Source organism: Mustela nivalis (assembly GCF_964662115.1).
Source record: "Mustela nivalis genome assembly, chromosome: 2".
Lineage (NCBI taxonomy): Eukaryota > Metazoa > Chordata > Mammalia > Carnivora > Mustelidae > Mustela > Mustela nivalis.
Window position 1 is genome coordinate 154292465 of NC_139021.1, and position 23968 is coordinate 154316432.

Genomic DNA, 23968 nt, shown 5'->3' on the forward strand with positions numbered 1-23968 from the left:
CCTAATGGTTACCCACTGCTTGACTCTCATCCACTCAGATCCTTGCCTCACTGCCAGAGTGACCTTCCTGTTTTCTTTTCTTTTCTTCTTCTTCTTTTTTTTTTTTTAAGATTTTATTTATTTATTTGACAAACATAGATCACAAGTAGGCAGAGAGAGAGGAAGGGAAGCAGGCTCTCTGCTCAGCAAGACTCGATCCCAGGACTCTGGGATCATGACCTGAGCTAAAGGCAGAGGCTTTAACCCACTGAGCCACCCAGGCATCCCTCAAAGCCATTTTCATTGTTACTTAGGTTTTCAGAGAACCACAATGTTTCTGTATCACATATCACATCTTATCCAAATTACTTGGCCCCATTCCCACTTTTCCAACCTCATTTCCCATATCCCATCACAAATCAATACTCTTATCAATCTCCCCACTGGCCCACATTTGCCAAGAGATTCCTTCCTAGGTCTCCCCTGCTTCCTGTGCCAGCTTTTCTTTGTCCTCTAAACCCTCTTGGCCTCCAAAGGCTCAGCTTGAGCTTCTGTTTCTTTCTCGACCTCCAGCTTCTCCCACCCATACTTGCCCACTCTGACAGAGTAGATAAAGCACTGAAATAGGCTGAAGATCTGAGTGTGGTTGTATCACTTTCCAGCTGAATCAATCACAGTGTACCTCAGCCTGTCCTCATTTGTTAAATAGAATATTACTTGCCCAAACCATGCTATAAAGGAATGCCATAGAGGGACTTGTAGATCAAAAAGGAAGATAAAAACACTACATATCAAACTGTAGTTAATACTGTAGAGTTGAACATTCTCTCTCTTCCTCAAAATGATGCCCAGTTCAGGGGCATCCCCTAGAAATTGGGGTGGGACTTTATAGAAGGAGGGTAAGGGGAAGACGTATCTCGTGTCAAGGCAGGGCATGCAATGTTGCATCATAGAAGTTCAGTCCACAGGAAATGTGCCACTGGGTTGCACGAGGCACATGCCAACTATCATCTATTAAGCCAGATATGTAATAATAAAAAATAATGCTATTCTTTTCTCTGATTTTTAAATAGTTATTTTTCATAAGAATATTATTTATGTTAACATTATGGAATCATTTTAGTAATTTTTTTTTCAGTTTTGCCTTTAAATATCTCTCTATATATAACACACATAACAGAAGTTCTTTGGAGTTCTCAATAATGTTTAATAGAGTAAAGGAATACAAAACTGAAAAGTTCCCAAGTTGCAGATTTAATACCTAGTGTTATCAAATTTGAAACCTTAAAAAAAAAAAAAAAAAAACAGAAAACAATGATTAAGCCCACCATCAAATCTACCAACTTTTTCATGAGGTTCTCACAGTTTGAAATGCAGCTCAAAAACAGTTTGCAAATTGGAAACATCTTTAATGTGATGTTCCATTTTAGAATCGTGAGTTAATCCACTCTAAATGTATATAAGCAATCCAAATTATCTACCCAACAGAGAGCAAAGGAACAAGAAATCCAATTGGTCAATGTTCACAGGGTCATTATCAAGCTGCCTCTGTTACTTCCTATGTATGTGTTTTAGTTTCTTTGTATGTGCATTTTAGAAAAGTCAGAAGACTTTGATACTTGGCAAGTAAGTATGTGCATTGGTACAACTTCTGTGACGGTCAACTTGCCAACATCTATCATTTTACAAATGAATATGCTTTTCCACCCAGAAATTCCATTTCAGGAATTTATCTTATAAATATACTTGCTTATTGCAAAATAAAATGTACATGTTTATTCATTGCAGCATTACTTGTAATAGCAAAAAAAAAAAAAAATAGAGCTAGTCTAATGTTAAATAAGTAATGGTACCAGTAATTGCTTAAATGACTAAATAAGTAATGATACTGAAATTTTCCTCTGTCCAAGGTTCTTCTAGTTGGACTAATAATTAAATTTACATAAGACAGATTAATGGAAGAAAAGAAAACCAGAAAGTTTCATTACATGTGCACAGAGGCCCAGCAATGAAATTGAGTCCTAAAGGAATGGCCAGACAGTTTTTATACTTTTTAGGCAAAGAGATGATAAATCTATGAGGAATGACAAGACATAGATAACCTTGGGAGCTTCAGATAGTAAGGAATTCTAAAGAGTATTTGGGCTGGGTTAGTAAATGAGTAAAAAGTAACAAGGGTTATCTATACAGCCTTCTTGGCTCTAAATTTCCAGTTCTGGTGATAAAGATATCTCTATTTCTTTGTATACAGAGGGTACCTTTCACATGGGAGATTTCTTTCCTGCTTTCAGGGGGACAGAGGAGGGTCTAAGTGTCCTTGCAAAGGCTGTCTCTTCAGTAACTTCTATTTAAAATATTCAGTATGCCAAAGTGGCACATTTAGGAGTGGCCTACCTACCCTTGGCCCTAAGAGTACATACATAAAATGAAATACAATACAATAAAAATAAATTAAGGAAGAGTGAGGGAGCTTTCCATGTATGAATGTGGAGTAATCTTCAAGATTATTAGTGGAAAAGTAAGATTGAGGTAGTAGTACAGCATAGTATGTATTCATTGACATAAAAAGAAGGTAAACAGAATATTGCAAGAGGATACACAAGGAACTGGTAACATTGGTTACCTTTAGGGAGAAGAATTGGGGGGCTGAAGAGTAGGAAGGAGACTTTTCACTAAATTCCTTTTTATACCTTTCAAATTCTGAACCATGTATATATGTGACCTAGTCAAAAAATGAAATAAAAAATAAACTGATGGGGAAAAAAGGAGGTAAAAGAGAGATATCCACATATATATCCATATACACATGCATAGAGAAATGTTCACTGCTTTCATCTGAGCCATCACCCTGGCTCACCGTCACTGACTTCCTATTGCCTCATTCAGCCCACAAATCGGACTTAAATTCCCACATGCTGGGGGCACCTGGGTGGCTCAGTCCATTGAGTCCTTTGGCTCAGGTCATGATCCCAGGATCTTGCAATCCAGGCCTGCATGGGGCTCCCTGCTCAGCTGGAAGCCTGCTTCTTTCTCTCCCTCTGCCAGCTGCTCCCTCTGCTTGTGGGCCCTTTCTCTCCCTCAAAAATAAAAATAAATTAATTAATTAAAAAAAAAAATTCCCACATGCTCCATGACTGAGGAAAATAACAAAAGAAAATCCTGAACTTCAGCATTTTCATAGATAAATATAGGGGTTCCTGGATGGCTCAGTTGTTAAGTGTCTACCTTAGGCTCAGGTCATGATCCCAGAGTTCTGGGATTGAGCCCCGTGTTGGGCTCCCTGCTCTACGGGAAGCTTGCCTCTCCTCCCTTTCCCACTCCTCTTGCTTGTGTTTCCTCTCTCACTGTGTCTCTGTCAAATAAATAAATAAAATCTTAAAAAAAGAAAGGAAAAGAAATATATCCTCCAATCCTGGGAATGAGCCCTGAATTGGGCTCCCCGCTCAGCAGGGAGTCTTCTTCTCCCCCTCCCTCTGCTCGATTTCTTTGCATTAAATAAAATCTAATATATATACATATATATATCCTCCAAGATCCCAGAAAGCATTGCCCACCCCTGAGTTAGATATCTGCCTTTCCACACCAACAAAACCATTCTTACATGGAAAGGAAACTAATATTTACTTAATTTGTTCCATCCAGGCCAGGAGCTTCTTGATCTTTGTCTCATTCAGTCCTTGTCAACTCTGGGGGATGGGCTGAATGGGAAACTGAAGTTCAAAGTGGTTGAATAGGGTCACCTACCTTACCCGTAAATGATGAATGAAGTTGGCCACTACCCAAGGTCTGCCTGACTGCAAAGACCTGACCTTTCCATTACCCCATGTCACTTCCTTAGCTGGGGAAGAAGGCACGATAGGGAGTCACCGTGGCATTTGTCACTGTGGTGAAAAGACTGTTTCTTGACATGGAGATTTAAAGTTATGTATGCCCTTCTCCTCTCTCCTTTTCCATGGATGTAAGAGCCAGATGTGAAAGAATAGGTGATGATAGCAGTTTATATTCTAGTTTTATTTCTCTCAACCTGTTAATCAATATTTATTAAGCAGTAGCCATACACAATCACAGTCAATGAAAGGAAACACCAAACATCAATTATTGTCAAAGATTGCTCTTAAAGTGGTAAAACTGGATGCAAAAATGACATACACACACTATAATAATCCGTACACAATGAGCTATAACGAGAACCTTGAAATGAGATCACCTCCTGAGGTCACAAACCAAGGCAGAACAAAGAACAAAACTGTGCAAGGTCCCCTAAATATACAGATTCAATTCTGAGCCAGCCACATTTAGCCATAGCTTACCTAGATGTGCTAAGAAGATTTGTAAGGGTGTAATGTACCAATCAGAAGAAGGGCTGAACAGCCATGGAAGCAGGAAACAAGGGTGGCTAGGTCAGGCATGTTCCCACTGTAGAGATCTCTATGATAAGAGATGGTGAGTTCCTAGTTTTTCACCCTAAAGTACCCCTAATGGCTAAGAAGAAGGTAGAGGCATAATGGCATCACCACAATCAGGAGCTCTACCCATAACACAATAACAGTAACCACTACCCTTTATTGTATTCTTCATGTAACAACTACTCTTCTAACTGCTTTTTGTGCTCTGGATCATTGAGTCTTTTCAGCTCAATGAAGGCTTTTTATTGCCTTCATTTCATCATTGAGGAAATAGAGACGTGAAGAAGTTACATGACATGTCCAAGTTAAGTGACTTGTCAACTTGCTAGTAAGTGGCAGAACCTGGGTCTTAAAACCCTGGCCTGTCAAACTCCAAACTTATATTCTTGACTCTGCTACTCTACTGCTCACCCTAAGACTGAAGCCATGCTTTAAAAAAAAAAAAAAAATCCTGAGTTTTATGTACCCCTGGCACACTGCAGTGTAGCCCAAGGGACTCTTCAACTCCATTTTAAGAAACACGGCCAATGGTTATGCAGTCAAGTCCTCTTGCCACTGGAAACTATAAAATCACACCCCTTATACATTGTATATCCATGTTATCAGTATCTACACAATTACAATGTAGTTTCTCACATACTTTAAATGCAGAGGATAATGGATTAAGCAAAAGCTTAAGCCCTTGGTTCCCTAAACTGTTATATTTCTCATTGTATATCAGTAAAATTGCCATTGTTCCACGTATTGGTCTCCAGGTACTTGGTGATTGTAACTCTTTCCAGAGAGATATACTGTATTCCCAGCATCCCTCATCCCCTTTCTTCTAAAACAATACTTCTGTGTTACTCAGGATAATTATCCTAGCTAGTATAATAACCCCCAAATCTCAGATGTATACCAATAAAAATTTATTTCTTAGTTTTATCACAGTCCAATTAAGTTGTAAGTTACAAGCTCTCTGTCATTTCTCCTTTAAGTGGTGACTCAGGCTTCCAGGCTCCATCCATCCTAAAGTCCTAACCTCTTAAACATGTAGCCTCCAAGCTTGCTGCAGATTTTATGACCATGTAGACTTTCATATGCAGAATATCACTTCCACCTATATCCTACTGAGCTTAAACTAACTGAAAAGGAAGGCAGGATTCCTTTGGTTTTCATTTGGTTCCAGGAAGAGGAAAAGAAAAGAGAATTTGGCGAACACATAACGTTATCTCTGCTGCAACCCCATCCCTTCCCCAAACCACCCAAACCTGATTCCACAGAGTTCTAGTGGGCTGGCAATACAGAATCCCACCACCAATGGCCTAAAGAGTGGGTGGGCCCATGACCTGAATGGAACAAAGTCAAGTTTCTCTCTTCCGATCATTTGAACATCAAGCAGAGTCACAGGAGCAGAAGGCACATAGTTGACTTGTTTGACAACAGTGTCCAGTGAGGTGGGCCTTGAGTGCTGGCTGCCAAGAGGTGTCCAGCTCTTTTGTCAAGAGCTGGACTATCACTCCAACTAATCCCTTACTCATGACTAAAGTCGAATCAGTTTCTGTTACTTGTACCCAACATAGCTTAGTCAATACCCAGCATTGCTGCCTGTATGCTGACCACTCCCTCATGACTTGGTCCTGAGCTGTGATAATTTCACTGAGGTGGTGCCTCCCCTGGGGATCTGATGGAGTGTCTGACCAATGTTTTCCAGGTGACACCACTCTATCTCATTACATGCTGTCTTTGATCTTCTAGGAACATGGAAAAAGCAATTAACAATACAAAGCAGGTGTTTAAGGCTGAATAAGTGATAAAGACAACATAACATCCTCAAGAGGGATATAAAGGGGATATCAACGGACATCACATCCAGGAGTGATCTCTAAAAGACAGTCCCAGACAACACTTCATCCACCTTTTCTATTTCACAGACAAAAATCAAGATTCTACAATAGCACAGTTCGGTAGAAATCTAATGCAAGCTACGTATGTGTTATGGACTGAATGTGTCCCTCCAAAATTCACGTTGAAGCCCTAACCCTCAGTGTGATAGTATGAAGAGGGTTAGGGGTTTAGAAGGTAATTGGGCTTAGATGAGGTCATGAAGATAGGATCCCTATTAAGGGATTAGTGTCCTTATAAGAAGAGGAAGAGACCAGAGCCCTCTTCCTTCACTATGTAAGTGTACAGTCAGAAGGTCCTCACTAGGAACCGAATATGCCAGGACCTAGATCATGGACTTCCTAGCTTCCAGAACTGTGAGAAATAAATATTAGCTGTTTAAGCCACCCAGTCAATGGTATTTTGTAATAGCAGCCTTTGCTGACTTAGACAATATATAATTCTGAATTTTCTGATGGCCCTCTTAAATAATGTAAAAAGAAGCAGGTGAAGTTAATTTTAACAATATATTTGATTTTTGGGGGCTGATTCCACGTTAAAACCTGTTAAACCCCTAAGGCCTGCCTGGGCCTACTTAGCCATAGTGACTCCATGTTGCCTAGATAGCCATTTTGTTGTTTAATAAATGCCTCAGCAGTTACTGATACTGGTTCCAGGTAACCGTTGCTAAAACACATACCTAAAACAAGGCCATTTTGTTGTTTAATAAACGCCTCAGCAGTTACTAGTATTGGTTCCGGGTAACCATTATTAAAACACACAAGTAAAAGACATCCAATCATCCATTACTAAAACACACAAGTAAAAGACATCCAATCAACCCACCAGTTGGTGGCTGTCACAATAATGCTGTGATAATGCTGTGGTTTCTTTCCCAGCTGTGAGTCCGGGGGTGAGTGGGGGCAGTGGCCTGGTGACCGCCATCTGAGAGAAGAGCTGCCTCTCCCTTCCCCTGCCTCTAGGGCCTGCCCCACCACCCAGAACCAAGCCCATTCCAAACATGGTAAGGACATGGATGCTCTTGCTGAGTCTGCTCACCAGCAAGATGGAAAGAAGGGTACCTGCTCCAAACCCCCGCCTCCACACATACAAGGGGGGTGGGAAACAGGGGCACGTGGCTACTACCAGCAAAGGAAGAGTGGGAGAGCAGTAGAGGTCTGCGGTTGTGCCCTATAAAAACTAGCCTGTAAGACCAAGGGGGGTCGCTCTCTTCGGAGGCGGCCCTGGCCGGTCAGTCTGACTTCTAATGCTTGGCATAGAATAAAGCTTTGCATAACTTTCACTTTGTCTCAGTCTCATCCCTTTGATAATGGACCCCAACAGACGTAATCCAATATATATAAAATACTACCATTTCAACATGTAATCAATATAAAACTTTATTAGTGAGATATTATGCATTCCTTCAGCCACACTAAACCTGGAGTCTATTTTACAGTTTCAGTACATCTCAGCTGAGACCAGCCACATTTCAGATGCTCTGTGGACACACAGAGATAGCAGTTCCATGTCTGATAGCCCAGTTCTAGAACATGCTGGGAGTAAGGAAGGATTATAAAAACAGCCACCACTTCTGTAGCCCTGTTATATGCCAGCACATATCAAAGTTCTTAGATTTTCCTTTGTTTCTTCCCTGGAATAACCTTATGAGAGTGATGTTCTCTTCCCTCTTTTACAGATGAGAAAGAGAAGACTCAGCACGTTTAAGAAAGAGACTTGTGTAAAGTCACACAGCCATCAAAGGACAGAGGCACTCAATTTGACCCAAAGTATACACATTCTATTGATCTCATACTTCCCATTTACAGATATAAAAAGGTAAATTGGTCTGGACTTTCCCCCAAAGGGGGTGAGGCAGGGCAGGGCGTACACGAGGCTCAGTGGAACAACACTTATACCACCAGGAAGATGTGTTCTGCGAAGGCAGAAGGTACCTACTGTGCCACTGAGAGCAGCAGAAACGAGGTACTGATCAATTCCCCCCCCCCCAAAAAAAAACCCTCACAAACAAAACAAAAAAACCCACCTGTGAGAAGTAATGGTGAGGAGATAAACAAAGTGAAAACAGAAGAAATGTTGTACTAACCAGAAAGAGATAAATGAGTTTGAACATTAACAAAGGGCAGAGTTGATGATATAAAATGGTCATAACCTTGGCATGCCATTTCCATAGAGTGAGTGGAAGTCGGTGCCACAGGTTCTACCTGTAAGGTTACCCTTGGGAGGAGGAGAAACCAGAGCCTAGAGTCAGGTCAGGACTTACCCAGATTGGCTGGGAAGTAAGTCAGAAGGAGAGCCAAGGTCACAAGAGAGGAAACAGGAGAGTGCAACCATCCAAGGTGTGCTGTGAGAACAGCCTGTTGTGCCGGGATCCAAGCAGGGCAGACACACCTGACTATACATGCTCAGCTAGGACTGACCCCCAAAGCTGGAGCCCATATAAACAGGCCTCAGTGAAATGAAAATGTCACGCTAAATTGGCCATGTGTTTACATTATGCTTTTTCTATATTTAGAGGTTAAATACCTCTTAGTTATGAAAGGATGATAATAGTGAATACCCATTGTGTGGATAGCTTTGTCCTTTTTTTTTTTTTTAATGTCTTCACAAATACAGAAGTTGACAATCGTATATTGGTCCTCTACTTTCATTTATTTATTTATTTCTAAAGATTTTATTTATTCATTTGAGACAGAGAGAAAGAGAGAGAGAGAGACCATGAGCAGTGGGAGAAAAGCCGAGGGAAGAGGAGAAGCAGACTCCCTGTTGAGCCCTAAGGAGCTGAATCCCAGGATCCTGGGATCATGACCTAAGCAGAAGACAGATGCTTACCCATCTGAACCACCCTGGTGCCCCCTCCAGATTTATTATTTAAAAACAAAAAAACTGTAATGGAATATGAAAATTTAAAAATAACAAGTTAAGTTTCCATCCTCTCTCATACATACTGGATTTTGCTTCTCCTTGGTATGATTTTAACTACTCTACTTTAGCTCCATGTCCTTGACCCATAAACATGCTCAAATTTCTTCCAGTTACATCAAAGTAAATGGAAACTTCCTTAAACTCTCCTCCCCCTCCCCTCTAGATACACCCAACACCTGTTTCTTCTTTAACTACCAGTCTTTCCTAAGCCCTTCTGTTGTTCCTCCTCCCCCCAATTTTTCATGCTGGCACTTGAATATTCAACAATGATCAATCATTTCCACCAAAACAAAGATTAATTAAAATCTATTATTCACTGTTAAAATTTGTCCTTCTGGTTGAATCATTGTGGAAACAATACTGCCTTCTTCCTATTAACTTACCTTGGGAGGGCCCAGTATTTTGGCTCTGTTTCATGTCAGACGTTTGAGTATAAGAGAAAAACCATGTTCCAAACTGGTTTTCAAATAAGCATTGCTTTTTTTGTTTTTTTTAATCTTCTTATTTTGACATAATTTCAGAATTACAGAAATATTGTAAGAATTGTATAAATTCCCATTGCCTTTTACCAGATTCCTCAAGAGTGAAAATTTGAGACTAAGTTACAGACATGATGCCACTTAGGCCTTGTGTTATCCAAGATTCTCCATAGAAACAAACCAATAGATGATATATATACAAATCTTAAGAAAGAGAGAATTATTTTAAGGAATTGGCTCATGCAGTTGTGAGGGCTGACAAGTCTGAAATTTGTAGAGCAGGCTGGCAGACTGAAAATTTAGGTAAAAGTTGATGTTGATGTTGTCTTGAATCTGAATTCCTCAGGGAGGAATTTAGACAGACTTTCTATGTGGCAGTCCTGAGGAGAATTCCTTCTTTGGAAGTCCTAAATCTTTTCTCTCAAGTCCTTCAACTGATTGAATGAAGCCCATCCATAGTATGGAGGATAATCTGGTTTACTCAAAGTCTACTGATTTAAATGTTAATACATAGGGGTGTCTGAGTGGCTCAGTCAGTTTAGCATCTGACTCTTGATTTCAACTCAGGTCATTATCTTAGGGTCCTGAGATCACACCCTACATCAGCCTCTGTGTTCAGTGAGGAGTCTGCTTGAATTCTCTTTCTCCCTCTTCCCAATCCTTGCCCTTGCAAACATAAATAAATAAATCTTTTTAAAAAATTTATTTATTTGAGAGCAAAAGAGAAAGAGCTTATGAGCAGGGGGGGAGAGAGAGGGAGAAATAGACTCCCTACTGAGCAGGAAGCCATATGTGGCACTCTCTCCCAGGACCCTGGGGTCATGACCTAAGCCAAAGGCAGACGCCAGCAAGGCTCCCAAATAAATAAATCTTAAAAAAAATAAAATCAACCTGGTGTACCCCTGGGGCTAATAATACATTATAAGTTTATAAAAAATTTAAAAATTTTTAAAAAATAAATAAATGTTGGAGCACCTGGGTGGCTCAGTGGGTTAAGCCTCTGCCTTTGGCTCAGGTCATGATCTCAGGGTCCTGGGATCAAGCCCCGCATAGGGCTCTCTGCTCAGTGGGGAGCCTGCTTCCCCCTCTTTCTCTGCCTGCTGCTTTGCCTACTTGTGATCTCTCTCATTCTGTCAAATAAATAAATAAAATCTTAAAAAAAAAAGATTAGTCACATCTTCAAAATACCTTCACACCAACATCCAGATGGATATTTGACCAAACAACTGGACATCATAGCCTAGTTGACACTTTAAATCAACCATCATACACTTAAAATCGTCCTTTCAAAAGGCTACCCAGGTCAGGTTAGGACTTTTCAGCAAAGACAGCAATAGTATTTCAAACAGAAAAACTTTTAAAATTCAGAAATCATTTCCAGGAAAGTGACTTTAATGAAGTGGTTTAGAAGTTAATGGTAACATTCATAGAATGTTGATCTGGATGTGTGGCTGGGATTGGGGATGAGGGAAAAAATGTGAAATTACCTTAGAGGCTACAGGCTCAGGATGCCCTTGGTTTACAGCTTAATTTTACCAGTAGATGTCGCTATAGTCAGACATTATTTTAGAAAAACACAAAAAGGTGACCTCATTAGCGTTTAAAGGCTATGGAGCTGGGGGAAGCCAACAAACTGTTCTATATAAACATGTGCTCTTCTTTTTTAAAAAACACAATAGGCATCTAATCATCATTTGCTGAGTGAATAAATGAGCAATCAATGTATATTAATTATACTGCCTTGAAATTTTTGTGATTGAGTTACACTCTGATAGGTGAAAACAAACAGAATTTGTCAACCCAAGATGTGACTCTTCGGCATAAGGATTATTTTAGGCTGATTATTTTTAAGAAACTGCAGATTCAGGAAAAGCTCTTTACCTTCCTTTAAACTGCCTAAATTTACATTGGAAAAGGAGCCTGTGCCAAGAAGAGAGCTATTATCAGAGATACCTTTTTACCAAAGAAATTTATCTGCAACACAGGGAGACTTTTGTTCTGAAAACATCTTCTCACCCTTCCTGTGAATGACCTTTCTTCCCTCTGTACCCCCAAACTCCTGCCCCTTTCCTTAGTTCAAGATGTTATATAAGTTTCAACTACCTGGCTCCCCGTTGAGTGTCATATTTTTATAGGGTTCCCATAGATTCATTAAATTTTAAATTGAATTTGGTTTTTTCCTGTTAATCTGTTTTATGTTAATTTAATTATTTGACCAGTCAAAGAACATAGAAGGGAAGTTAAGTTAAAAAGAAACAGACCAGGGACGCCTGGGTGGCTCAGTTGGTTAAGCAGCTGCCTTCGGCTGAGGTCATGATCCCAGCGTCCTGGGATCGAGTCCCACATCAGGCTCCTTGCTCGGCAGGGAGCCTGCTTCTCCCTCTGCCTCTGCCTGCCATTCTCTCTGCCTGTGCTCGCTCTCCCCCCCACTCTCATAAATAAATAAAAATCTTAAAAAAAAAAAAAAGAAACAGACCAAAAATGGAGCCACTGATGCTAAACCCCACCAAGACTTAACATGCAACCTAACAGCATTTTCAGCCTCTGGCAGGAGTGCAATCATTCTGGAATTTCCTGATCCCACTAGTGAGGTCATCTGTATAATAAGACCTCTGGACTTGCCCTAAGGGAAGGTAACCTTGCCTGAACAATCTACTCATATTATAACTTCCTTGTCCCACTTGCTAGATAAAATGCTGCTGACTGATGAATCATCGAATAAAACCAATTAGATCTTTAAATTTACTGACTTGAATTCTCTCTTTTAACAGAAGAAAGGGAAACTCTTCCACCCCTACATAGCCATGTCAGAGAAAAGCTTTAGAAACTGCATAATGAAACTGATCTCTAAGTTAAGAGCAGACAAGTTTAGAAGAAAACAAGTTGTCTATAGAGTCCATTCTTGAGAAGAAACAAGAAAATTTAAGCAATTCGATTTCACAAACATTAAATTCACCACCCCATGTCCACACTGAACTCTGTTCTACTAAAAAGATCTTTAACATAGGAGAGAGTGAAGCACAGGACACTTTTTCTGTCTTCCATCTAAGAGATGGGGAAGGGGCAGATCTTCCTGGCACCAAAGAGAGACAAGTTCTAAATCTGGGAGAAGGAGCCAAGAAACAAATTCCCACGAATTCTCCTTCAACATCCACTATCCTTTTTATAAACTGAGGTTTGCCTACATAAAACAAAGCGATTAGGAAAACAGTTTACAAAGCTAGCCAATGATTCAGAGGTTTGCTACTGATTACATATGAGAATATGCACTATATTCATTTTGAACTCTTGCTAACTAGCACACTCCGTCCAAAGTCCTTTATCTGATTTAACCCTCTCAGAAGCTCTATAAGGCAGGGATTTTTATTTTCCTAACTTTTAGAGATGAAATACCTGAAAGATACTAGCAGGTGGGGAGTGAGGAGTTAAACAACTTATCCAAGACCACCCCGTTAATGAACAATAGAACCGGATCCAAACCCCGCCTTGGGTGAAGCGCTCTGCCATGCTCCCTGAGGTCATTATTCCCAAGTAACAGGCTGTAGGCAAAGCCTGACTACAGATAACATCTGGACTCTACGTTAAGTTCATTTTGCCCCAGTCATTTAAAAAAATCTTAATTATTGAACCGTGCCTCTGAAGGAGGCACTCTGTTTTGTGCTAGAAAAGGGAAATTTAAAGGAAAGAAGAAGAGTGCCCTCAGAACTTATAATTGAGTGGCAGTGGTGGGGTGGGTGTGTCAGGAGATGAGGAGGGACTTGAATGAGGAAGGTCACCCAGCCTCTGTCTTCTCCACATGCCCTCTGGGGGTTTGGGGAAAATTGAGAAGATTTAGAGCAGCTGCTGTGAGGAATGTGTTAGGTTAAATAATATGTCTGGAGAAGAGAAGGATATTTCAGGATCTTTCTTTCCACTCCTTAAAATTAGTTGAGCTTCTTTTCTCAGATTTTCCAAAATAAAGTTCACCTCTAGGTTGGGCACAAGTTCAATGAATTTCAATACAGAATCTAGTCTTGTCTCTCTCTTTCTCTTACTTTTTCAGAGACTTGGTGTTGCTTTACACCCCTTTTCTTTTTTTCTTAAGACCCCATTTACTTATTAGAGAGTAAGTGAGAGAGCAGGAGCAGAGGTAGAGGCAGAAAGAGAGAGGAAGAAGCAGACTCCCCACCCAGCAGGGAGTCCAACTTAGGGCTTGATCCCAGGACCCCAAGATCATGACCTGAACCAAAAGTGGATGCTTAGCCCACTGAGCCCCCCAGGTGCCCCTTTAGTCTTATCTCTTGAAAACTCGTCAGCACTTCAATTTTTTTTTTTTAATCACAGAAATAGATCACTGATAATACTACATTAAGGAAGATGCTGACTTGAAATGCTTACTCGGCTTTCAGTGTTGATTATCCATTCAACTTTTTTTTTCCTTAATGTTACCCCACTTCAGGAATAAGGAAACAGCCAAAGAAGAAATGGTTTCAAAGTTGCACGTTGAAATCATAAGACAAACATCTGTGTTTGTTAGTATCTTCAAAGCACATGGGTTGTAGTACCTTCCTCCTGACGTTTTGAATAATGCCCTTTGCCTACTCTGTGTTTCTGCCTCAGTGTGGACACATTTTCTGTCTCCACCAGGATGTTGTCATTTCTGCCTCCATTCCACTTAAAATCGTTTGCTAAATTATCTCATTGCATTTTATGTTTAGAAATCTTCTCTTTGAGACACTCCATCCTGCTTCTAGCAAGGGAGGTAAATCTGTTTGACTGTTAATTACTAATGGAATTTCCTCAGACTCAAATCTTCCCTCATATACTTTGCTTGAGAGCAGGTAGAAAGTGTTGCTCTGGAGAAATTATGAGATAAAAAATCTCCAAACTGAGGGCTTAATAACCAAACCCATAACCAGTGTATTTTTCCAGAGTTGCCTTCGAAAAGTGTATAAATTGGCTTTTAAAGTCCCACTGAAGGGGGGAAATCCCAAAACAGGAAAAACAAATGGCTAACAAATATATGAAAAAATTTCAACTTTTCTACATAAAGTACATTAACACAGCAATGAGTTCTTTTCACTTTAAGTAAGAGTCTTTGTTTTTGTATTAATAATACTCAATATTGGCAAGAGGGTGCAAATTGCCAGATGGCACTATGGTTTGGCAGCATAAACTGTAAAATCTTTCTGAAAATAAATTTGCAATACATGTCATACTCTGTGGCCCAGGAATTCCATTTCTAGGACTTTTTCCTAAGACAACAATCTGAACACACAAAAAAAGAGAACACTTTTACATAAAGATAATCCTTTTTATAATTTATAATAATAAAATATAAAGAACTATTCCCTTATTAGAGTATATATATTTTTAAAGCTACATCCATAGACTAGGATCTTTTTTTAAAAATTAAAATTCAATTAATTAACATATAATGTATTATTGGTTTCAGAGGTAGAGGTCAGTGACTCATCAGTCTTATATAACAACCAGTGCTAATTATACAACACATATCCTCCCCAAACTCCATCACCTAGTTAACCCATCCCTCCACTCCCTTCCCCTCCGGCAACCCTCAGTTTGTTTCCTATGATTGGGAGTCTCTTGTGATTTGCCTCCCTCTGATTTTATCTTGTTTTATTTTTTCCTCTCTTCCCCTGTGATCCTCTGCTTTGTTTCTTAAATTCCACATATGAGTGAGATCATAGGATAATTGTCTTTCTCTGATTGACTTATTTCGCTTAGCATAATACTCTCTAGTTCCAACCATGTCATTGCAAATGGCAAGATTTCTTTTTTTTTTTTTTGATGACTGAGTAGTATTCTATTGTATATATATACCACATCTTCTTTATCCATTCATCTGTCAACAGACATCTGGGCTCTTCCACAGCTTGGCTATTGTGGACATTGCTGCTATAAATGTTGGGGTGCAGGTGCTCCTTTGGATCACTACATTTGTATCTTTGGGGTAAATACCCAGTGGTGTAATTGTTGGGTCATAGGGTAGGTCTAATTTCAACTCTTTGAGGAACCTCCATACTGTTCTCCAGAGTGGCTGTACCAGTTTGCATCCCTACCAACAGTGTAAGGGGGTTCCCCTTTCTCCACATCCTTGTCAACATTTGTCATTTCCTGACTTGTTAATTTTAGCCCTCCTGACTAGTATGCGGTGGTCATAGATTAGGATCTGAAGTACCCACTTACAATTATGTTTGTAAAGGTAGAATTAAAGGAAAATAATTGTGATATGACATTACGTGGAAAAAAACAGAATAAAGATATATAAGCAAATATATATAGCACATATAAAGTACATATATACATATATGTATATATACATATGTATATATGAGGTTCCAAGTATGATTAAGAGAGCAATTCAGAACCTTACCAATGTATTGTCATCACAATTATGACAGTGACACTTAGCACTTGTATTAGCTCAGATTTCCTAGAAGCAGAGCTTGAGATAGGGATTTGGGTTTATATGATTTGCGAGGGTGTACTCTTTAGGAAGAGCCCATGAAAGCTGAGAGAAAGAGACTAGGGAGAGAAAGAGGTAAGGATGTGGTTTCAGGTAAAGTCTTGTCCTACATGATCCTGGGAGTGCTCTGGAGGATAAGTTATACCATAGCATTATTGGTAGTTCCCACCCCAGCACAGTTCAGATGGGGAAAGAAGAGTGGAACCTATGAGCCATGAACACCCAAGTTCAGAGCAGCAGGGCACAGGGTGCAACAGCAGAGGGAATGTGCACTAGTCCTGTTGTCTCAACTAGCCATCTAGCCACAACTAAGCCATTCTGAGGATTAAATGACGTCATTGTGTGGGCCTATGAGAACCATCAAGGAGCTTAACTTTGTGTGCTCTTAATGTTAACTAGCTATAGGTTTCTTTATTCCTTCCCTCTTTCCTCTCCCTTTCTTTTTTCCTTTTCTTCCTTTTTCTCTTTCCCTCTCTCCCTCCCTTCCTTCATTTCTCTCTCTCTTTCTCTCTCTCGCTTTCTTTTTAAGGATTTTGTTTATGTGAAAGGGAGAGAGTGCCCTGAGAGCACAGGAGAAGAACAGAGCGGGAGGGAGAGGGACAAACAGACTCCGCACTGAGCACTGAGCCCAAGGACTCAGTCACCCAGGACTCTCAGATCATGACCTGAGCTGAAACCAAGAGTCTGCAGACTGAGCCACCCTGGTACTCCACTAGCTACCAATTTCCAAAGACCACACCTAATTTAATTATGCAACATGGAAGCTCAGCCTAGAGAGTGACCCTTCCCCTGGCATAGGCACCATCCACTGTTACCACAAGTTCTGGTCACCTTCCTCCCTACTGGTTGCAGATATTGGAGGAGGGGGCACAGTAGGAATGAAGATATGGAGTTGAGCCCTCCCTATCAGCTAAGTGGTGATTTCTCTGGATGGTGCCTTCCTCCTGGGTAAAATAAAGTAACTGAATTAAATCAATAAAGCATCCTTATTCTGGGCCTGGAAATCCCCAGGAATTGTGTCCAAAATTCAGTCTTGCATGCAGTTTTCTGGGATTCAGATACCTAACTTTCATCAGATTCTTTAAGGAGACTTTCAGCTGACTTCCAAACTTCCTTCCCCTCAAACACTCTGATAAAGAGTAAGAGATTTAGAGAAGAGACTTAGGTCAGAGGAAGAAATCAAGCATTGAATTCTTCACTCTGGTTTTATAAATATCTTGGATTAGCAGAAGGATTCTTTGTTCTCACTTTCCCTCAACCCCCATTCAGATTTAGGAAAATTAAATGCAGGCTCCCAAGGCACATCAAAAGACTTTCAGGGCTACATTTTCCATGCTCCCCACCCCAGTGAGAGGTGAGTGTTCTCTTCATTTCACAGAGCAAGAAACTGAGATGGCTGGGAAGTGACTCATCCAAAGTCCAACAGCACCTCCTTGTGGTTTGGACCCAGGTGGCAAGACTTAGGGAATCTAGTGGCTTTCAAATGTCCTGGGGAACAGACTTAGAAATATTTTTATATAAAAAAATATACTTTTTCTTCCCCACTCTTTTAAAAATGATACTTTATAAATTCAACAACATGGATGTGTAAAATATAAGAAGGTTCAACTCTCCAGTTTACCTCAAGTGCTAAGTAGTATGATTGTTTTTTACATATATATATTTTTTGTTTGACTGATTTTTACAAAAATGGAATTATATTATGCGTTCTGTCCTGTACCTTCTATCCAGACACTATATCATGAGCATTTTCCATGTCAGAACATAAAGATGTACCTCTTTCATTAGAAAACTATACTAAATTTTAAAAAATATGTATTTATTTGACAGACAGAGATCATAAGTAGACAGAGAGACAGGGGGAGAGAGAGGGGAAGGCAGGCTCCCCACCAAGCAGAGAGCCCAATGTGGGGCTTGATCCCTGGACCCTGAGATCATGACCCAAGCCAAAGACAGAGGCTCAACCCACTGAACCACCCAGGTGCCCCTGAAAACTGTACTAAAAACAACATCTATATATTAAAGATCCATAACATGTTTATTTGAATCACAAGGTTAAATTGTGAACAATGTGGAATGAAGCTTCTACTGTGGAGAAACTATTCGAACTTCTTATAAACGACTTATGGAAGTTGAGGTTCTACACTGTTCAAAAAAAAAAAAAAATTCAGGAACTATTCAGGACCACTCACATGAAACCACCTGAGGAGCCATGCAGCCACGGCTTCAGCGAGCAGCCCTCTATGAAATGTCGGACCAAGTTTGGGTCCATCCGTTTTGTGCAGGTGCTCATCACATCATTATAAAGTGTGCAACAGCAAGAGAACAACCCAGATGTTTTATCATGATCATACTGTGTTATACATCATTTTAGTATCCTGCCTGTCTAACCAACGATACTTGTAGTATTTATAAGTTTTTGACAGTTATGGTTTAGTTTTTAACATTATAGATGTTATTGTATTTTGAAATGAGTAACCTAAAAACCAGAAGTCAAATGATAGATAGATAGATAGATAGACAGATGAGTATAGATGTATAGTTATTTAATAAGTCTTATTCAAAACAGGAAATTCAAATAGCTTTAAGTTGAGCTACCTAAGCTCAATTTAGCAGTGCAGAAATACAACTGTATCTAGTCTTACAATGCAGACAAAATTCCAGGGGTGAAATTTTAAACATAACATTCTTTTATGCAATCTATACAACACACCAAATACGATGGTTTTAAAACTTTAAGTAAATGCTTCACTGATACAGGAACTAAACATGTATTTTCGAAATGGTTTGTTGAACATCTCAGAATGTTACAATACACACCTGAAAAGTGTGCTATGTCAAAAGAATAGTATAGCATGGTAGTTAATGGTTCCATCTCTGGAGTATGAATTTGAACCCTAGTTTCGTCACTAGCGAGATTACCTTAAGCAAGTAACATCGCCTTCCTAACCTTTATCTGTGCAATGGGTTTATTAGTCCCCAAATAACAGAGATGTTGCAATAATTATACAAAATCATGACAATAAAATCCTTAAAAGGAAACGTATAAAATCATGACAATAAAACTCTTATAAGGATTTTATTGTCATGATTTTGTATAATTATTTCCTTATAAGGATTTTATTGTCATGATTTTGTATAATTATTACAATGCCTAATGCTGAGTAACCTTTAAGGATTATTATTGTTTTAAGCAAAGAAGAAACAAAAGCCACCAAGAGCCAAGTGAAGGATGCTCTTCTTTGAGGTCTCACTGAGCCACCCATAGCTTGTCAGGACTCCCTTGTCTCATGGTCTGACCTTCACACATGGTGTTCTTAACCACTTCACTGCATGATCTCACAGTGAAAGTCTGTTGGAAGGGAGGGAGATGCCCTTTGTTAAATCTATTTTCCTTATTTTCTAACATCTTCTGGGAAAAATGGAAAGAAGGTGTGAAAGTTCAATACAAGAAAAGGCACACGTTAGCAGTCAGAGAAAAGACTCTTGCTGCTGGCCTCTGAGGAAAGTCACCCAGAGGCGCTTTGATGCCAATCTGATCTGAAGGGAAAAATCATTTCCAGGGTAGAATTCACAGTGAATTTATTTTGTCTTCTTTTTCATGAAAGCAATATGTATAGTTGGTAAAGGGGGAAAAAAATTACTACAGAGAAATGAAGCACTGTTTTCTATCCCCAAATACCTGCAGTCCTGGTCCCTTGCTCCATGTTAACTATTGGCTTTGGGGTCTTTTGGGGTTACCTCCATCGGAAATGGATTTCAATAGAACAATCTTGTCCAAGCGTTTGTAAAGTCTGAGGTCAGGATATGGAGAACCAAAGGAAACAAAAGGATTCTGTGTTCTTCTGGTTAAGGCCAGTGTCAGCATTAGGAATTAGCAGACATCATCCTAGCAGAATATAAAAATGGAATTGTGGAATAAATGGGAAGATCATGGTCATAAGGGCCAGCAGGGCCCAGAGGGATTATGGTTCTTTCCTGTTTACCTCTTACTTCCCCCATCCCCAGAGTTCCTGGGTAGAGCCAAGCAGAGGATAATCATAAACTGGACAAATGCCCACAGCTGGTCCAAAGAGCAAGGCTTGGAAATCAGATGAGGTACCAGATCTCTTCCTGTCACAGCAAGGCACTTAGGATGGTGACAGAGTGAACTTGACCCTGAATGGTCCTGTCCTGGCACCCAGACAAATGCCTTGCAAAGAAAGATAGGAGAGAGTCCACCTGGTAAGGTGCAGTACTCTCTTAGCCAAGACAGCCACATGTAAATTAGAATAAATCAGGACATTACTCTTCTTCCCATAGACAGGCTAGCCTCTGTGTCACTTACCTAGCAGAAATTTGGAAGCTGATTAAGGAAAAGAAAACAGTTCAAGTTCATTTTATTATGGTCAGATGCCAGCAAAATAGATCTAGACTATCATTACGTATTTATACTCATGAAATAAACAACTTGGCATGGATTGCAAAGTATTTCATTATAATTTAGGCATCTCATGGCATTCAATGTGTTGTTTCATTATGTCTTTATTTATTGATATACTAACATGACCACACAAGTTCCTGCTAGTATTTCACTGACCCCCTGTATTGTTAGGAAAAATAAAAATTCACTATACAGGCGAAAAAAAAAAAAGATTCATTTTCATAAGTAGTTTATGTGTGGTATGGGAAAATTGGTGAAGCTCTTTGAAGCTTCTCTGCCTTTTCAAAGGCTATTCCCCCACCTCTACGGTTGTCCTTCTAGGCTCATCCTCTTTTAAGACTTTCATTTCCCAGTTGGAATGAGTTTCTCCCTCTTTTCTTCTTCTGGGGTGTCCTGTTTTTGCTTAAATAGTTGTACTAGCAATGTGTTTAAGGATTAAATTAACAGTCTGCCTTTCCTCCTGGTCTTTGAACTCCCAAGAGGGCACAAGATGGCAAGAATTTGCTTTGCTCATTATGGTACATCACATAAAGGAGTACCATGCTGCAGTCAAAGAGAATAAGGAACCATCAGGCATCAGGGATATAAAAACATAACCACAACGATATACCACTTTGCAGTCAAAAAGTCAGATAACTACAAGTGTTGGCAAGAACGTGGAGAAATCGAAATCCTCATATATTACTGGTGGGACAGTAAAATGGTGGAAAACATTTTACTGGATTTTATCCAATTTAATGGATAGGAAAACTGTGGAAAACAGTCCGGCATTTCCTCAAAAAATTAAACAGAGAGTTACCATGAGATTCAGCAATTCCACTCCTAGGCATATAGTCAAGAGAATGGAAAACATTTGCCCATACAAAACCTTGCACATGAATGCTCATAGCAGCATTATTCATAATAGCCAAAAAGTGGAAACGACTCAAAGGTCCATTGACTGAAGAATGGAGAAACAAAATGTGGCATATCTATACAATGGAGAAGTGGGCAATAAAGAGAAACAGTATCGATACATGACACAACATGGACTAAGCTTGAAAACATTGTGATAAGTGAAATAGGCCAGACACAAAGGACTACACATTGTATGATTCCATTTACATGAAAAATCAGGATAAGCTAAACTAGACAGACAGAAAATGAATGGGTAGTTTCTTAGGGTTGGGGTGGAATGATCAGTGCCTTCTGATAGGTATGAAGTTTCTTTTGAGGGTCATGAAAATATTCTATTTACTTGACAGAGATCATAAGTAGGCAGAGAGGCAGGCAGAGAGAGAGAAAGAGAGAGAGGAGGAAGCAGGCTCCCCACTGAGCAGAGAATCTGATGTGGGGCTTGATCCCAGGACCTTGAGATCATGATCTGAGGTGAGGGCAGAGGCTTTAACCCACTGAGCCACCCAGGCACCCCGAGGGTCATGAAAATATTCTAAAATTGATTGTGATAGTGGTCAAACATGGTATACTTTAAATGGGTGAACTGTATAGTATATGAGTTGTATCTCAATAAAGCTGTTACTAAAAAAAAAAAAGGTATTTTTTAAGTACTTCAATACTGCAAGGTATGATTTCTTTTCTTTCTTTCTTTTTTATTTTTTTTGCAAGGTATTTCTAAGATAAAAGCAAAAACAAAAAATAAATAAAAACAAAACCAAGGTACAAATTTCTGATATATGTGTGAGAAACAAGGAGAATAAAAATATGCATGCAACAGCTTATTTTTGCAAAAAGAATCACAAGAAGGATAAATCAGATATAATGATAATGTCCCCTACAAAGGAAAAGTGGAAAAGCAGTGGGAGAGGAAGCAGAGATAGTGTTACTTCTCTGAGTAAACTTTTCTGTATTATTTTGACTTTTGGAACCATGCTAATGTTTTTACATATTCAAAAAATCAAATCAACAAGTTAGCACAAAAACTAAAATTGGACACAAACAAAACCAAATATATTGAGCTGTATGTCAAATGGGTAATATAATCACATAGGGGAAACTAATTCAGGACTCTGAACATATAAATATACTCTAAAGACAAAAAGAACTGCAAATATATTTTGAATTTTGCTTAGGAAATTTGTTTCTGGCAGCAGTATAGGTATATTCTCAGAGTTTTTTGTGATTATCATAGGATAGAGCAAATGATTATCCTTATATTGAAGATTATGGACATCAGAGCTTTTGCTGCTGAAAAACAAATGTGTAAATATAAAATGGAGCATGGACATATAGAACTCTGTGCTGCTGGACTTAAATTAGAGGAATCATTACAAAGTCATGTTTTAAAAATACATAGGTATAGATTCACTACTTATATTGGCTGAAAGGGTCTAGAAGCAGTCACAGCCCAGAAGCCATAAGCACACTGAATGCCCAGATCTTGGTTTCTAAATTCCATTCCCTACGAATAAAAACCAGAGCTTCTTGGAAAAAAATGGCCAATTCAAGCACTGTGCATTGGAAAACACAAAATGATTACCTTGTTTTTAAAAGAAGAGTTCAAAGAATATGAGGACATGTCAAAGTTTCCAAAAGTTTCATGCTCAAATCAGGGACACTTTGATCAATAAAATAAATATCATTAGTAGCGGATTATAACACTTTAAACAAAATAAGAATCCATGACCCCATACTGATTACGAATTGATAGAGGCTAGAGGATGGAGGGACAGAGGATGGGTAGATAGATAGATAGAAAACCTCCTTACATTGGAAAGTCAATTGATAAATATAGATAGAATGATGGAATTAGAAAATCACTATTTGGCAACCATAATAGTAATAAATTCAGCCAAGAAATATCATCAATGTTGAAATTGTGGGTGAATGTTCAATGAGGAACAGAATTCTTACATGATCTCAAAATAACTACATAAAATACTTGAGTATGAAGTGAGAGAATGTAAATATAGTAGAGAAACCTTGCAGCAGATACCACTTTAATAAAGTCATAAAGGGTAACATCACCATGATAGGACAAATTGAAATTGTATGCTAACTCATAGGACATACTGAAGATACACAGCATGACTTTTGAGATACACCTCTCAAAACACGAAACTTGTTCTAATCACAAGGAAACATAAAGCAAAATCAAATTGAGGGACAGTCCACAAAATGACTGAACTTCAAGAGTGTCAAAGTCATAAAAGTCAAGGAAAGATACAGATACAGCAATTAAATGCAATGTATATTCCCAGATTGAATCTTTCTGTGACAAAGGACATCCATGGAACAAATGAAGAAATATGAATTGAGTCTATAGGTTAGATAGTAATTATCAATGTTAATTTCCCAATTTTAAAGGTTGTACTGTAGTTACGTAGAATGTCTTTGTTTAAAAGGATTCTAAAAGTATTTAGCAGTAATGGATGTTATGTCATCAACTTTTCCTCATATAGTTGGG

At 39.1% G+C, this 23968-nt stretch overlaps 1 protein-coding gene across 1 annotated transcript in view; it reads right to left on the reverse strand.

The window, feature by feature from the left end:
* LOC309859371 (uncharacterized protein) overlaps nt 1-23968 on the reverse strand; it is a gene marked incomplete at its 5' end in the record, with an annotated part of 202471 nt that overhangs the window by 129687 nt on the left and 48816 nt on the right. The window lies entirely within an intron of this gene.